Source organism: Kryptolebias marmoratus, linkage group LG3 (assembly GCF_001649575.2).
Source record: "Kryptolebias marmoratus isolate JLee-2015 linkage group LG3, ASM164957v2, whole genome shotgun sequence".
NCBI classification, from domain to species: Eukaryota; Metazoa; Chordata; class Actinopteri; order Cyprinodontiformes; family Rivulidae; genus Kryptolebias; species Kryptolebias marmoratus.
The window spans coordinates 3,192,111-3,208,905 of NC_051432.1; the positions used below are offsets into that span (position 1 = coordinate 3,192,111).

Genomic DNA, 16,795 nt, shown 5'->3' on the forward strand with positions numbered 1-16,795 from the left:
AAGTTACTCATTTTCTCATTATTCTATTTACACAGATTAATCCTTGAATCCATTGTAGTTTCCATGCCAGGTCACTAGCTGGCACTGTGATTTTTGTATTTCAACAACACGCACATGTGTATGGACACTTCAGTCTCTGAAGCATGAATGCAGTTACATCCAAAATGGTGAATACACAGATGTTTGTTTGGACCAACAATGAGTTTGGGTTGCTGGTACACGCTGAAAATGGTGAGTAGCACAAATAGCACTCTGCTATCTGCCGTTACTACTGTTGTTGATCAATTCACACAAGCAAATAGAGATCTGGTTTCAAAATGTTTTGGTGTAGGAAAATCCGATCGTTGTTGTTGTGGATGCAAATGGCCAAATTACAACAAAAATGTTCTGGTTTACCTAAAAACAGTATGTCAGAAACAGGGCCTAAGGCCTTGCTTACACCAAAACGCTTTCCAAAACAGGAGAGTTTTGGATTAATTTTTTATCTGCTTGCATTTGTTCACTAATGGAAATTTATTATACAATCCACTGGACTTCATCATGGAATCATGGAAGCCATGTTATATCATGAGAACACACTGGGAAACAAAAATGCTTTGAGGACACACATAAAACTATTTAAAAAAAAAACTTTAAAAGTTCAGTAACTTTCTAGAGAGGTTTCATTTGCTAATTCCATTTTTTAATGTTATCTTGAAGCCAACAGCAGTTCATCTGCAATCCAGATCAAAAGGAGCATGTAGACATTTTTCTCTACATCAAATGTTAATACAGTTACACAAAAAGTCTGTTCACAGTAATAGGAAAAAAAGGTTATGTTTGCCCTTGCATTAAACTTTTTAGGCACAGATTGCTTGCAAAAATCTACAATCGTCTTTATTGTGTTGTCTCTGTATTTTTTGGAAGTTTGAACAAAAATAGCCTCACATTTTATTTTTGCTGAATCTGTTTACACAGTCGACTGCAAAAAACGCTCTTCCCCATGTTTGTTCTGTTTGTAGTGTTTTCAAGGCACTCGCACAATCTTCGATCAGGGTCATTTTACCTCTCAACAGGTGTAACCTTAGTGCAAGAGAACAGGATCATGGACACCAAAGGTTCAATAGATCTGTTTCCATTCATTTGTTGAACAAATCTGAGGCCAACAAGAGCAGGTAGCAGTGTGGTCTATAGTACAAGATTTTTGCTTGCTAACCTAAAATAGTGCTCAGAGGACAAAGAGAGCCAGTTGCTTTAACATTTCTAGAAGAAAAATAAACCATCAAGAACCTGTTTTCGGTGTTCTCTAAAATATCAAAGCAATAATTGATTAGGTGAACTCTATAGGTAGAAACATCTGAACATCAGTCACTTGGATAAAATGTTTGCTAATTCAAAAGTTATTTGCATTAACAGTTACTGTTTCTGTTGACCTTCTTGTAAACTGGTTGTTTTTAATGCAAAACCAACCTCACGCAAGTTTCAAGGTTAGCCTAATAACCTTTTTATTGCAAAATTTGGAAAAAGTTGAATCATAAAATAAAACAATGTTGGAAACATGATGAATGTGGCTAAGGCGTCTGTGTGGGTTGTTTTAACAGAAGAGTTCCTGTTTTGCATCTTGTTGTGATCAAAAGGTGTTGGAGACTGCAGTGCATCACACTTGTGCACCAGACTGGTCAAAGTGCCCAGAGATCACTGAATGATTTGGCATCATAAATACATTTGACTTGATCAGAAAACATTCCAGTGAAGGCTGATTGGGGTACAAATTGCAAGTATTTTATGTGCTGTCAGAAGCACCCATCCATTCATTTTCTTTTACCCGCTTCTCGATTCCAGGTTGTGGGGAGCTGGTGCCTATCTCCAACCATCACTGTGCGAGGGGCGGGGGACATCCTGTACATGTCACAAGTCCATCACAGGGACGCATAGAGACAAACGAGACAAACAACCATTCACACTTTCACTCACACCTAATGACAATTTTAAGGGTTAACCTAACATGCATGTTTGTGGTCTGTGTGAGGAAACTGGAGTAAGTCTGCGTGTGCACAGGGAGAACATGTAAACTCCACCCAGGAAGGCCCCAGGTCAGGAAGCAATCTGCAGCCTTCTTGCTGGGAGGAGACAGCTCTAATAACTGCGCCACTCTGCCACCCCTTGTCAGAAGCACTTTAGTCCAAAACAAGCTGAAAGTGTACATGCTGATGTGAGTTGAGGAAGCAATTCTTGTGTCTTTGGGCATTGAAGCAATTATAAACAAAGTTGCAGAGACCATTTTACTCCAGGTGTTCATTAACGCTTTAGAGTTAGCAATGTGTTCTTGATCAAACAGAGAAAAAACATTTCATACAAAAGCTACATTGCATAACAAATTAATTTTATTTGATCTATTTGTAGTTATGGATTGGATTTTTAAAACTGTAAAGCACTGAATACAGAATTTTATGGTCTCATAAAAAAACGTGGTGATAAATAGTGTGGCATAATTGTGAAAATAAATCTAAATTTGTAAAGTAACATCATTTGCCTTGGACTGATAAAAGCGTAAAAAAATACACAAGATTGTAGAGTATTATATATAATGTCTGAATGTCTTATTTCAGTAGCTCATTTCTTCTCAGAATGTCCTGATTTTTCAACACCTGATGCAGTCCTTGATAATACAGGCACTGTCCAAGCCAGCATGGTATCATTTCTCAGTGCTGTGACCCTCAAACTGAAAACTTGACTCCAACAGATCCTACAACTTTAAACTGTCACCAGATGTGATTGAGAATGTGAATGGTTATCTGTCTTGTTTATCTCTGTGTCTTTGTGATGGACTGGAGACCTGTGCATGATGCCCTACCCCACCACCAACCCACCATCTTGCCCAATGAGCTGTAGACAGATGCAGGTTCCTGCGACACCGCATGGTAAAGAATATATGATGTAATGGGTGGATGATTATAATCAACAGTAAATCTTGAAAAGAAAAGAATATTATCTTCACATCAACCTGAAGGATGGATGATGATGTGGAGAGAGAAAAAAAAAGAAAGTAACAAGGAAAATGAGAGGAGGAGTTCAATTATTAGATTAAAAACACAGTTTAGAATAAAAGTTCTAAACAAGAGGGAATGAAGAAGTGGGTGAAAATGCAGTGGGAGGTGAGGGAAGGAAATTGGAAGGAGGAGTGGAGGAGAAAAGAGAGGGAGAGATGGAGATCACAGCCACAAGAAGCCGACACCATCCTTGTCAATAATGCAAAGGTAATTGGCTGACTCCTCCTGGGTGCCGATGTGAGCCTGAATAAATAATGCCGTGTGTAAATAAGAGAGCCGCTCAAATATTTAAAGTGAAGTGAATCAATGGCAGACGCCCCAGGTGAGAAGAGGGGGGTGAAAGTCCCTCTTTCTCCTCGCTTTCTCCTCGTTTTTCTCAACGTTAAATAAAAAAAGATGTGAAAAGAAAGCTGATAACAATTGTCTGTTAAGATGACGCCAAAGGAGTGTCGGTAAATGTGTGTAAGTGTTTTGCTTTATTTGCATGTGTTTCTTCCATCTCTGTTCTTTTCTTCCAACATCTCTCTTGTCGTTTCCTCCTCACCAAAGCCATCTTTTTCCACCTTTTTCTCCCTTTCTTTACCTCTCTCTGTTCTTCTCTCCATCCTCGAGCTGTTGGTAAGTCCAGCTTTTGTTGATATAGATCCCTTCAGGGAGATGTGGTAATGAGGCAGAAGATGGATGAAAGAGAAAAAGAAGAAAAGGAAGCTGATTTTAAACTCCACAGCAGCTGTATGTATGCACAATAATGTTAAAGAAATTATAAAGTGGTACATTAAATTGTAGAAAATATGATGGGGGAAAAAACTAGAACATTTCTGAAGAAAATTTGAAGGATGCCAATGCAGCTGCTGCATATAAACTGTAAAAGAAGTGCAAAGAGAACGAAGATCAAAAGAAATGTTAAAGCTGATGCTTTGATATTGCCAGGGCTCATTAGTGTCACCATGGTAACCACACACTTGAGTCTTTCACTCCCTCACTCTCAAAGGCGAATGAAAACACAGAGCAGAAATTAAGCATCAGACAAACAATCAATGTGCAAAAACTATAAGTTGTATTTCAAAAAATCTTGAAACGTAAGTTGTAGAAGTATTTGGTCATTTTACATTTATCTTTTGTGTCCACAGCTTTTTATGTAGAAGATATGACAAGTTAAAAAGCTCCTTCACTTCCAGTGTTCAGGACAATATTTTGAGGTCAGATACAGTAAACGTTAATGGGAGTTTGGATATGTGCACTCTGCACACTGAGGGTATTTTTTTTTAAAAAAGCACAAGTCCTCTAGTAGTGAGAGGCACACTAGGTGAAAAAAGACAACGGTTCCTACATTTTGATGTATAAAATATATGAAAACTAAAGGTTGTGGAGGTAGGAAGTGTTTACAAAAGGTTGTGACATAATCACATTCTGTTGGAAACTGTGATTATGTAAAAACTCTTAAAGTTGTCAAAATGTCAGTTCAGTCATGTAAAATCCAACTTTAACCATATAACCCATATAAACTTTAAATGAAGTGAAAGATTTCTGAGCTATAGAGCTCCAAAGGGTTTTCTCCTTCTTTTGACCAAAAGTCATTTACTGTCTATGGGGAAAAAAACTCCAATGAGTTACAGCTGCTTAAAGTCGTAACACACAATTACTGATTGAGCTATAGCAATTGAGATATATGTTTTTTGTACAGGTTTTTCTAAAGCTGAGGAAGGAGTAACAAAAATTGTGACAAAAAAAAGCCATGCCAATGCATAACTGCTGAAATGTTTAGAAAGAAATCCTTAATTTGACATTTTAACCTTCAGGTTCTCAGACAATAATGTTCATACATATATATATATATATATATATATATAAAACAGACTCCCTCAGAGGTTTGAAAGATAGACACACCAGGAAGAGTCTTTATTGGCAGCAATTTATCCACAATTGGGTCAAAGTGGCACCAAGCTGGGCAAAACATCGGTCATTTTTAAGGTCCCCTCTGGATGCTTTTTGTAAGAGTGGAGAAACAATATTTACCTGCTTCTGTTGCTTTTCATCTTTTCTAACAGAGATCAGCTGCCTCAGAGACCTTTTGTCCCAGTTCTATCACGTTTCAGATCGATGTAGGATCTGTGACAAGTGCAAAAGCAAACAAGGTCAGAAAGGCCTTATTCACACAAATACTCATAAAGATCCAACCTGAGGACAATTGGGACAAATGAGCAGCAACTTACCTATTTTTGTGGTGTGGCTGAATTCATGCAGGAAGGTGGAAAAGCTGTTTTAGTCTTCTCCCAACTGGCTTCAGCAGGAGTGTGATTTTACAAACAAGCTAAACTCCTACAAACTAAAACAAACCTATAATGGATAGAAATAAACAGATGGTAACAATTAGGTAACCTGCCAAGAATTTTTTAATCACCTGCCTTTTTGAAGTTTCCTATAACAACAGCTTCCTAAAGAATAAAATAATAAATATATTTTTTAAAATCCACTATATTGTGTTTAGATGCAACAAATTGTAGAGGAAATGGCTCTTTTATGTGATGTTCATTTTAATTTTAGGCAACACATGCATGTATGAAATTTTTGCAACTTCCTGTATTTGTAAATATACACTGCGCCTGTGCACCTTAAATTTCACCAAATTACACATGCCACAATTCATAAGGTCCTCTTGTCCTCTGCTTTTCAAGGCTATTCGGTCTTTGTACAACCAGAGCAGGAGCTGTGTCTGCATTCTTGTCACAGCTCATCTCAGTGCAGGTTGGACTTCCCCAGGACAGTCCCTTGTCTCAGATCCGGTTTGTGGTGTTCATGGACAGGATCTCAAGATGCAGTCGGGCAGAGGAGGGTGCCTGGTTTGGGAACCTCAGGGTCTCGTCTCTACCTTTTGTGGATGATTTGATTCTGTTAGCATCCTTTCACACAGTCACGGTTCAAATTTTATGATTTTTAAAGATTTTACCACAAAAGGGTCAGCTCAGCTTTTGAGCCGTCTACTCTCAAATCTCCCCAGAGTGCAGAGTGCACACACCAAAATTCTCATTGACTTCAATTGTATATGAACTCAAACTTTTCCTTTCAAAACTGGAAATGAAGGGTCTTTTTAACTTGTCATATCTCCTACATAAAACACTGTAGACATACAAATCAACATGCGTGAGAACACTTCTACCATTTAAAGTTCAGTAATTTTTTTCAATACACCATATAGTTTTTACACAGTGATGGTTTGTTTGAGGCTTGCTTTCTAACCTGCATTTCTGTCTATTGTATTAACCTTTTGAGTGCTGTCAGAGCAATGACAGACACAGGTGGGTGATTACCAAGGAGACCCTGTTGTGCCACTGGCAGCAGTTTTAACATTTTTTTCTGGTCTTGCTTCTCTTTCCACTTCTTATACAGTTCATACATCAAAATATCAGTAGTTTGTCATCTTACATTATTATAAAAGTCATTCCCAAATTACTATTGAACTTTATAGAAGACAGCTGATGTATGTTGGAATTTCAGGCATTAGTTGCACTCTTCAAAAATTAAAAATTTCTTCAGAGGTTTTCTAGTTTAAGCTTTCACTGCTTAACATTAAATAAAATTTTACTCTTGCATAATTTGTTGCCGTTTAGAAATCTTGTTGAGAACTAAAACAAATTGAGTTTCCACTGCTAAGAAAGATTCAGACAAACTAAAGACCCAAATTTAAGATGTTTACCAGAAAGACACCTGGTCACTATTTAAATGAAAAAAACTATTTCCACAACAACAGGACAACCTTCATTAGTACCTCAACAAAAGGAAAAATAGAAGGAAAGCACAGATTCTCTGAGTGCTCCCTTCCAGTCTTATTTTAGACAAAAAGTAAAAAGAAAAAGCTGATTTGCAAATTGTCTTTTACCTCTTACCCTCCTTCAAGCAGAAAATGATCCCTTTCAAAGAGAAACACGGTGAAAGGAAGATGAAAAAGAGCACTGGAGCTGTGAGCCAGCAGATTTGGTCCGGAGCTGCTTTCTGAGGATGCTCAGCGGGGCGCAGAGAAGATGAAGAGGATGTATCTTCTAACATGCATCCAACACTTTCAGGCTGGAATCTAAATGAACCTTGAATTTCTGCCACTTCACACTGACCAGATCACATAACACCACAACAAACCGAGCCAGATGAATAGGGAATAAAAACGACACTTAAGTGACAATTACATACAGAGATGATGAAGAGGGATTGTTCACTAGAGGACCACATTATCGTCTGTACACAGAGATCAGCTTGTTTGAATAACATTACAAGACTTTCATAATTTTTGCTTTCATTTTTGCTCTTAAGAAGAAGTCTAATACTACTGCTACTTAAAGCTCTTGGAAAATACCATTATTTTTTTCTTCACATCTTTTTTTAGTAAATTTTAAAAGAACTGAGTTTCAGATAATTATTTGGTGATTTACGTGTCTCAAAAATGTCCCACACAAAGCAGTAATAATATATCATTTAAACATTGAGTTTTTATTCTTGCCCACCTTTTAAAACATCCATCCATCTATTTTTAACTGCTTATTTGAGGTTAGAGTACACAGGTAAAAGGTCAAGGAGAGAAGTCAAGACATCCTTCTGCACACCTCCTTTTGGGTATTCCCAGACCAGAAAGGAGTTCTGGACCGACCCAGATCTCTAGCATGTGTATACGCACAAAAAGGTTGCATGTGCCATGTTCCTCTGAATGTATCAAAACGAACGTTGCATGAATATGTGTAAATATATATATAAATACTCAGCCTAGCATGAGAGTGAGCAAACATCACGCAAACCTTTTCAGTCAACAGTATCAAGCTACAAAGTACTGAAACTCGCCATAATACACTGAAATATGACTCCATTTGGTTTTCTGAAATCAAGTGACATTTGAACACATTGTTTTCTGGTGAGTTTGAGCATTTAGGGCTTTAACCTGAACAATCAAACTGAACCACATTTAACCTCATACATTATATTGTACAACACACCTTAAAAATGATTTAAAGAACCTCAATCTAGTGTAAACTGTAAAGTTTCCTATATTATTGTGACGTGTAGATGTAAACATGCATCAATGATTGCACACTTGCAAAGCAAACAGACAGCTGAGAAGCATAAAAAGCATGTGAATTGTCTAGGGCAGCGGTGTCCAATCCTGGTCCTAGAGGGCCACTATCCTGCATGTTTTCATTGTTTCCCTGCTCTTCAGCAGTTCTGCAGAAGCCTGTTAATCACTCATTCATTCAACAAAGATGTGTTGAAACAGAGAAACAATGAAAATATGCAGGGTAGTGGCCCTCCAAGACCAGGATTGGACACCCCTGGTCTAAGGGAACTTTTATTTTTAGTGAGAAGAAAACAGAATCAGATCAGCATATTAATTCAGAGCAAGTTTCATGTGATGATTCCTAAGGTCTACAAGGTGTAGATAATGGCATATGGTCATAAATAGCCAAGTAAAGTTGCGTGAAATTGTGGAAAAATGGCAGCTTTGGTGCTGCTGGAGGACACTGTCAATGGAAGAATTGAGAGGGAGTGTATTTTCAGGGATCACACCAACCTCCTGGCACACAATGATTCCTGGCTTATTATCTGATTCAGAATAATCAGACCCATTCTTTTGAAACTGTAGTGAACTGGCCCCAGCCTTTCAGAGGGAACCTAGGAGGAGCCGTGCCATGCCAGTCGTATGGGACAGCCTCATTCATATGATATCAGATATATCATATACCCCTACATTGTGGCTGAACCACTCCATTTAATAAATATGCATCTGAGTTCTACCAAGCTCCTGAGTGCCTCTCTGTTTAAAACACGTGTAAATTTGGAAATGTCTCAGCCTCAGAAGTGCGCTGTGCCCCCAGTTTACATCATTTATTTACAATAATAGTGTGTAAGGCATGTACAAAAAGTGGAGACTAACATTATTGGATGATAGACGATGGACAGCTGTTCTTCTCTCTGCTGCCACCTTTCTGTCTGACCATTTAAGCTTTTTTTATTAGACATCATTGTTGAGTGTGCAGAGAGGAGAATCACACATGCAGGACATATTCGCCTCTATTTGCATATTTAAATGGAGGCGTGTCAGGGTAGGTGTCTCATGTACACTCAGTTCCACATAAATTGGGATATAAGTAGAAAAGGTGGACAGAAACATTGGTGCGCATGGTTTGATAAATCTGAATATTTTTGTACGTATGCACTTTTCAAATTTTGCCCGTACTCCAACTTTCAGTATGAAAGATGCTCAGTATTTCATACAACCCCAATACCAATGAAGTTGGGACGTTGTGTAAAACAGAAATAAAAACAGAAAACGATGATTTGCAAATTCTTTTCAACCTATATTCAATTGAATACACTACAAAGGGGCAGCAGTGGCTCAGGAGGTAGGGGTTTGTCCTGCAACTGGAAAGTTGCCAGTTCGAACCTCCACTCTGTCTGTCTCAGCCGTTGTGTCCTTGGGCAAAACACTTCATCCACCTCGCCTACTGGTGGTGGTCAGAGGGCTCAGTGGCACCGTTGTAATGGCAGCCTCACCTCTCTCAGCCTGCTGCAGGCCAGCTGTGGCTACAATGTAGCTTACCGACATCGTGTGAATTGTGTGGCTGAATGTAATGTAAAGTGTTTTGGGGTCCTTGGACTATACAAGTGCAAGCCATTTACCATTTACCATTTACCATATATTCAATTGAATACACTACAAAGACAAGTTATTTAATGTTTAACTAAATAAACTTTATTGGTTTTTTGAAAATATTCTCTCAGTTTGAATTTGATGCCTGTGACACGTTCCAAAAAAGCTGGGACAGGGGCATGTCTTACACTGTGTTACATCACCTTTCCTTTTAACACTCAATTATTGTTTGGGAACTGAGGACACTAATTGTTGAAGCTTTGTAGGTGGAATTCTTTCACATTCTTGCTTAAAGTGCAACTTCAGTTGCTCAACAATCTGGGGTATCTGTTGTCGTATTTTGCGCTTCATAATTTGTCGCACATTTTTAAAGGGAGACAGGTCTGGACTACAGACTGTGTTCACTGAGAATGGTTTTCTGAAGTGTTCCTGAGCCCATGTGATAATATCCATTACAGAATGATGTCAGTTTTTAATGCAGTGCCACCTGAGGAATCGAAGGTCACAGGCATTCAGTGTAGGTTTTTGGCCTTGTTGCTTACTTGCAGAGATTTGATGATATGATGAATTGTGGATTATGAAAGGGATGCTCCATTTATACCCAATTATAACACTCACCTGTTCCCAATTATCCTGTTCACCTGTGGAATGCACCAAATAGGTGTTTTTATGAGCATTCCTTAACTTTCCCAGTCTTTTGTTGCCCCTGTCCCAGCTTTTTTGAAACGTGTCACAGGCAATCATTGTTTTCTTTTTTTCTTTATGCTTTACACAACATCCCAAGTTCATTGGATTTGGGGTTGTACATGAGGCTCCTGGTCTACAAAACACATCTGGACTGGAGTGGATAGCCAAACTGTCATGACTCCCTCAGCAACTCTGCAAGGTTGAAGATCTGGTCCACTATTCCACAACTTGGACAAAAATCACAGCACTCCTGAATCTGAGGTTCAATAAAGCTTACTTTCCTCCACTGAAGCAAACTTTGTCAGTGAGGCTGAGCAGTGATCCCACAATAATTGAAACACATTCTCTGGTTCCTCTCCCGGAACAGGAAACAGACCTTTAGAAATATCTGAAAACAAAAAACAAACAAATAAGCAAAACTTTTGTGTTGTTTGTTTTCTGTCCGCATTTGCCAAAATCAATCTGAATAGCATAAACTCTAAACATCCTAAAAAGTGAAAGCGAGCTCACAGTCTGGTCAATGACCTGCACATTGAAACTCCATGTTCTGTGTATTTCTCACATCCTGTAAGAATGTATGGTCCTTGTCATATAAACTGCATTTATTCTGCAGACTGGCCGCACATGAAATCACACGTTCAATCTACAGAGCAGTTGTTTCTGCTTGGTAGTGTCACTAATTGTGCGAGATTTAGCAGCTAAATTGCAGTAAATCAGTTTCTTTCAAGTAAACCAGCTGTGATGGAATATAAAAAATACCATGACCATGACACTCAAAATACTTGATGCTCATTCAGTCATTAAAGACTCTGTGCCCTTACATTCGATGTCAGCAGTTATTCAGCCAGGATAAATAAAACACCTGTGGATGTGCAGGTTCTTTAAAGTTCACCTCTGTTAGACTGACCTGTCATTTTCTAAAGCATTGTTTACCAAACTGGTCCAAGTACCACATTTAATTGTGGCTCCAAATGGAAACTACTTAAAACAAAAGTGTAGTGATTATTTTTGAAAACCCCTGTAGTGTAGTGGAATATGTTTCACTGATCCTAGTGGCTCTAAAGTGATAGTGAAACATTTGCAATAGATTTACACAGCTTATTTGAGAGAAAAAATATTTCTCACAACTAAGCTGTGATCACTCAAATAATAAATAAAATGTTCTATTACAGTTCAGTGAACTGTAAGCCAATGACAACATATGGCATGAAATCAATATTTAGTTGTTTGTTTGTTTGTTTGTTTTACAAAAAATTATTCTGGGTTTTTATTTTAAAAATCTTTAGATAATTTGACATATTTTGGTAATCAAATTTAAAATTTCTAGACTTTTGACATAAATTGTAATAATACATATGGTGTCATTAAGGCTAGATGAGCTGCAAACAAGCAAACTCAGAAACATTATTTCACTATTTCAATTTTTTTTTCTTATATAATAAGCATTTTTGGTTAAGGTGTAGCTCATATAATACCAGTTTAGTTAGTATTTTTAGTCCCTGCTTTCCTGGTTTTTATCTTCTCTCTGTGGAAGTGAACGTGAGGCCAGCACCATTCTGACAATCGGCTGTGTGTTTTGGTTAGAAAAACACAAGTTCTATGCTCAAAGTGCCCATGCATTGTCTGTTAATGGCACAAATTCTTGGAAAGTGGGGCTTTCCTGGCTTTACCCCCCTAAAATATGATTTCACATTTCAAGAACTGATTAGCTTTTTGTTTCACCAATCAGTTCTATTATTTGTCACTTGTCTTGTCAGACAATTAGCCAATCAGCTAACAGACCGAGCTGAGCGCTGAGACAAAGCAAGAAGTCTATGAATGAAGTGGATTTAAAACTCTTTAACTGAGGACAACACTCAAAGTAAAGCACCAGCAATTTTAAAGTAATTATGAAGCATACAAACAAAAGGTTGATATGCCTTGTAATAAACTATGTTAAACTATATCAAACTATATTAAAAATGTACAACAATTAAAAGACTATTGAACATGAGACATTTCAAAACGTTTCTCAATATTAAATAGCAAAAAAATTTAAAAAAGAAAAAGAAAAGAAAAAAATCATTACCTGAGGTACATGATATTGTTCAAAGACTTAAATCTGGAGAAATTTCTACTCAGGGGACAGGGTTGAAAACCAGTATTGAATTTTTATGACCTTCAGGCTCTCAAGCAGCATTTTATTAAAACAGACACAGTTCTGCAGTGAAAATCACTGCATGGGCTCAAGACTGAAAACACACTAATTCACTGCTGGAGCCACATTTGTAAGCAAAGAAAAAAAAAACTGGCATGGAAACAAAACCTAAAAACACTCCAATATCTCAATCGGAGGTCATTTACTAAGGAAATTGAATTTTTGCTTGAATTAAATGCAATTATTTTAAAATACTCTAAACAATAAATGGCAAAACAGTTGAATATTGGTCCCACAAATAAGCCACACTTCAGTATTCTTAGTAGGTTTGTGATTAAAATCAAAGAAAAGTTTCAATCATATGATTTTTATATATCAAAATGTAATTTTTTATATTAAAAATGTGAACATACAACTTCAAATGAAAAGTAGTAGATAAGATATTACTCCATCTAATTATTTATTTGACAAAAAGAAAAATCAGTGCTTCCATGGGAATTCAGAGGGTAAGTAGCAGCCAGGTGGTGCTAATCATAGCATCTATTACCCTGTTATTGGCAATTTGCTGCTCACGTTCCTTCTGTTGCGTTAGCATAATGTCAAGTAGGAAATAAATTTGCAGTAATTTTCAATCTGCAATTGTTGCTTCCCAAAAGTCTGGGAAAGGTTTCAGAATGTTTCTAAATAATTTGGAATCCATCATTCCACAAATTATTCAACACAGCTGCCAATCGTCTGAGAAGTGGGTGTTCATCCTAAAGGTCAGACCAGGAAATGCTCACAGAAACTGCAGACAATAAAGCTTCATCCCAGCCCTTTGCATGTTTGATGTTACAACTCATGTCAGAAGAATAAGAAAAGCACTGAACAAGTTTTATGATGGCTGACTGGTGCAAACACGCAGCAAATGGCGAAACGTGCTGCAAACACATGAATGATGCAAACTCCAAAACACACAAACACAAAAAGACAAATGCAACAGAAAATTGCTGCAAGTACCAAAAACACCAGCAAGGAAAAAAAGCTGCAAACTTCACAAAATGGAAGTGCACCAGACCACTTGGGCGACTCAAGGTTGGATATTTGCGCCCCATGGATTCAGCGGTGTCTTCCTGCTGTTTCACCCGGTGCTTGCTTCTGACTAAGAGGTAAAGCTGAATTGTTTCAATAGAAACAATATAGTTTTTTCTCAATAGCTTCCATGTCTCTGGACCAGGTGATGAAAAATTAACCTGGACTAGTAAGACACACCCACCTAATGAACTCAGCCAATTTTACAGACAGATAAAATTTAGTGGGATAATAATTGAGCATCATTCAGAACACATAGTCTGAGTGCTACACATTGTGCAACATATTTGCCTAAAGGTTTGCCATTAAGGGTTAGAGCCAACACTGTTACTCTGTTTGCTAAATTTCTCATTAACCACTGAACAGATTTTTGGACTCAATTAAGTTCAAGATGGCTGCAACAACTGAATAACATGATAAAACATATACAATGTCGGTCAGTTTTACAGATATTGAGCTAAAATGTACTGTGGTAGTATCTGCAAGGCATCCTCAAAATGTAATCACCAAAACAGCTATACCTCTTGTCATCATAAGTTGATCATAGTTTTAAACTCTGGCATGAAAGTTGGCGGGCAATATGCTTTTCCTCAAGGAACGATAGACCTTTAATTGATTCAAGGTATTCCAATAATTGATGGTTCCATGAACTGAATCATGAAGTGAACTTAGGTTGCCTTCAATAGCAATGTCAGTGCGCATAGTGTGATGTGTTGTATGTGCCTGACAGACTGTGGCGGGTTGATCAACACCCAGTATTTGCAAGATAATTGTAGTCACTGTGATGAGCTGCTTGTTTAAACAAAATAGGTGTTGATTAGTTGATTACCATAAATAAAAGATGAATCGCCTGCCAACAGTTTATGATGGCTTCAGAGAGTTGATTTACCAGCTGGGTGCCAACATTATGCAGGAGATGAAGATCACGTATGTTAAAAGGTTACGTAACACCAACTAAAACCAGAGTTCTTATTTTGATATTTTTAAGTTGCTTACAGAAGGAAATGTAATCAAGAACTGTTTGTGCAACACTGCTTTTTCTAAACTTTATGGTAAAACAGGCTGATTCATTTAGTGTTTAGAAATGTCATTTTCACATAAAACCTTGAATCAGCTGCATCTATCTATTATCTGTTGCTTCTTCCAGAGTCGAGTCACAGGGGTAGCATCTTCAGCAGGGAGGCCAAGGCATCTATTTTCACAGCCACCTCTTTCAGCTTTTCCGGGAAGATTCCAAGGCGTTCCCAGGCCAGCCAAGAGAGTCTTCCCAGTGTGTCCTGGGTCTTCACTGGGGACTCCTCCTATGCTTCCTGGGGGCATCCTCATCAAATACCCAAACCATCTCAACTGGCTCCTCTCGATGTGGAGGAACAGCGGCTCTACTCCAAGTCTCTCCCAGATAACTGAATTTCTCACCTTATCTGCAAGGGAGAGTCCAGTTACCCTGTGGAGAGAACTCATTTCAACTGCCTGAATCTGAGATGTCGTTCTTTCAGTCATTACCTAGAGTTTGTGACCATAGGTGAGATTAGGAAACACAGTTTGACTGGTAAACAAAGAGCTTTGCCTTGCAGCTCAGCTTCCTCTTTACCACAATAGACCAATACAGAGTATGCAATACTACAGAAGTCCCACTGAGCCACCAGTTGATCTCATGCGCCATTCATCAATCTTATGTGTACAAAACCCCGAGATACTTAATCTCTTCTACTTGAGGCAGCATCTTACTCCCAACCAGGAGAGCAGTCCACCCTTTACTGACCGAGTACCATAGCCTCAGATTTGGAGGTGCTGATCCTCATCTCATCTGCTTCACACACGGCTGCAAATTGCTCCAGTGAGAGCTGGACATCATGACAGGATGACACCAACAAGACCACATCATCTGCAAATAGTAGAGACGAAATCCTGAGGCCACCAAACCAGACCCCCTAGCTGCACTGAGAAATTCTGCCCATAAAAGTTATGAACAGAACTGGTGACAACGGGCAGCCTTTGCAGAGACTGACTCTCACCGTGAAGAGGTCTGACTAACTATCAGGAAAACAAACCAAACTCTAGCACCATTTGTAAAAGGACTGAAAGTCCTGTAGCAGCAGACCACCAAGGAGCACTCCCCACAGGGTACCTCTGGGGAACATGGTTGAATGCTTTCTCTAAGTGCACAAAACACATGTAGACTGGTTGGGCAAACTCCTATGCCCTCATGAGGACCCTAGTTAAGGTATATAGATGGTCCAGTGTTCCACAGCCAAGGTGGAACCCACATTGTTCCTCATGGATCTGAGGTTCACCAATTGACTGGATTCTCTTCCCCGGCACCCCTGAATAGACCTTAACAGGGAGGCTGAGGAGTGTGATATCTTGTATCCTTAGAAAGGGAAACCACCACTCCAGTCTGTCAATCCAGTGGAACTGCTGCTAATCTTCACACAATGTTGCAAAGATATGTCAGCCAAAACAGCCCAGCAGCATCTAGAATCTTGAGAAACTCAGGATGGATCTCACCCACCCTTTTCTTTTTCTTAGGGATTTGTTTTTAGTTTTGTCATGATTCATGTTAAAAATGAATTGACCATCAGATTATTTCTAATCTCTGCCAGCACTCATGAAGGATTCCAATGCATAAGCACACTTCTTACAATTGGTCTGGTATTTGTTCTCCATTTTGACATAGCTTTCAATTTGCTATTCGTGTAGCAGCTTTAAAAAAAAACAACACAAAAAATACATAACAACTTGCAGATTGATCAGGAATGGTGTGAATTTCTCGGATGGATGGATGGATGGATGGATGGATGGATGGATGATTCTGACTTTATTATATAATAACCAAGCTGAATTGACTCTTTATAATTTGTGATTCATTATTTGGATCTTTGTATGCCCTGAGACATTTGTTGTGAATTTGTGCTTTATAAACTGCATTGAACTGAATTAAATATATAAAGTTAAAATTCTCAAAATGCTAATAATTTTATTGTTACAATGTCCACTCATAGCAGCTAGTAGAATTCATATTTATAGCTAAAAATAATATTTATATTTGGCACAATTAGCTTTACCACACTGTTTGGACCCTCCACAACAGTCTGGTTCCTCATGTGACCTTTTAGGAAAAACAGTTGCCCACCTTAGATTATTACAAACGTAAGTCCCAAATAACTTTTTAAAAAATATAGAAGAAAGTAGATGTACGTTGGAATTTTAGGCAGTAGCGACATTGCACTGGTTTATAAGGTC

General features: G+C 38.2%; 1 long non-coding RNA gene across 1 annotated transcript; it reads left to right on the top strand.

Moving 5' to 3' along the window:
• The first annotated feature begins 82 nt into the window (after nt 1–82).
• Nucleotides 83–7,288, top strand: LOC112450924. Its single transcript, XR_003039655.2, has 3 exons — nt 83–231; nt 3,673–3,761; nt 6,928–7,288. It is a non-coding gene; the product is annotated as an uncharacterized LOC112450924 (long non-coding RNA).
• The last annotated feature ends 9,507 nt before the right edge of the window (nt 7,289–16,795 follow it).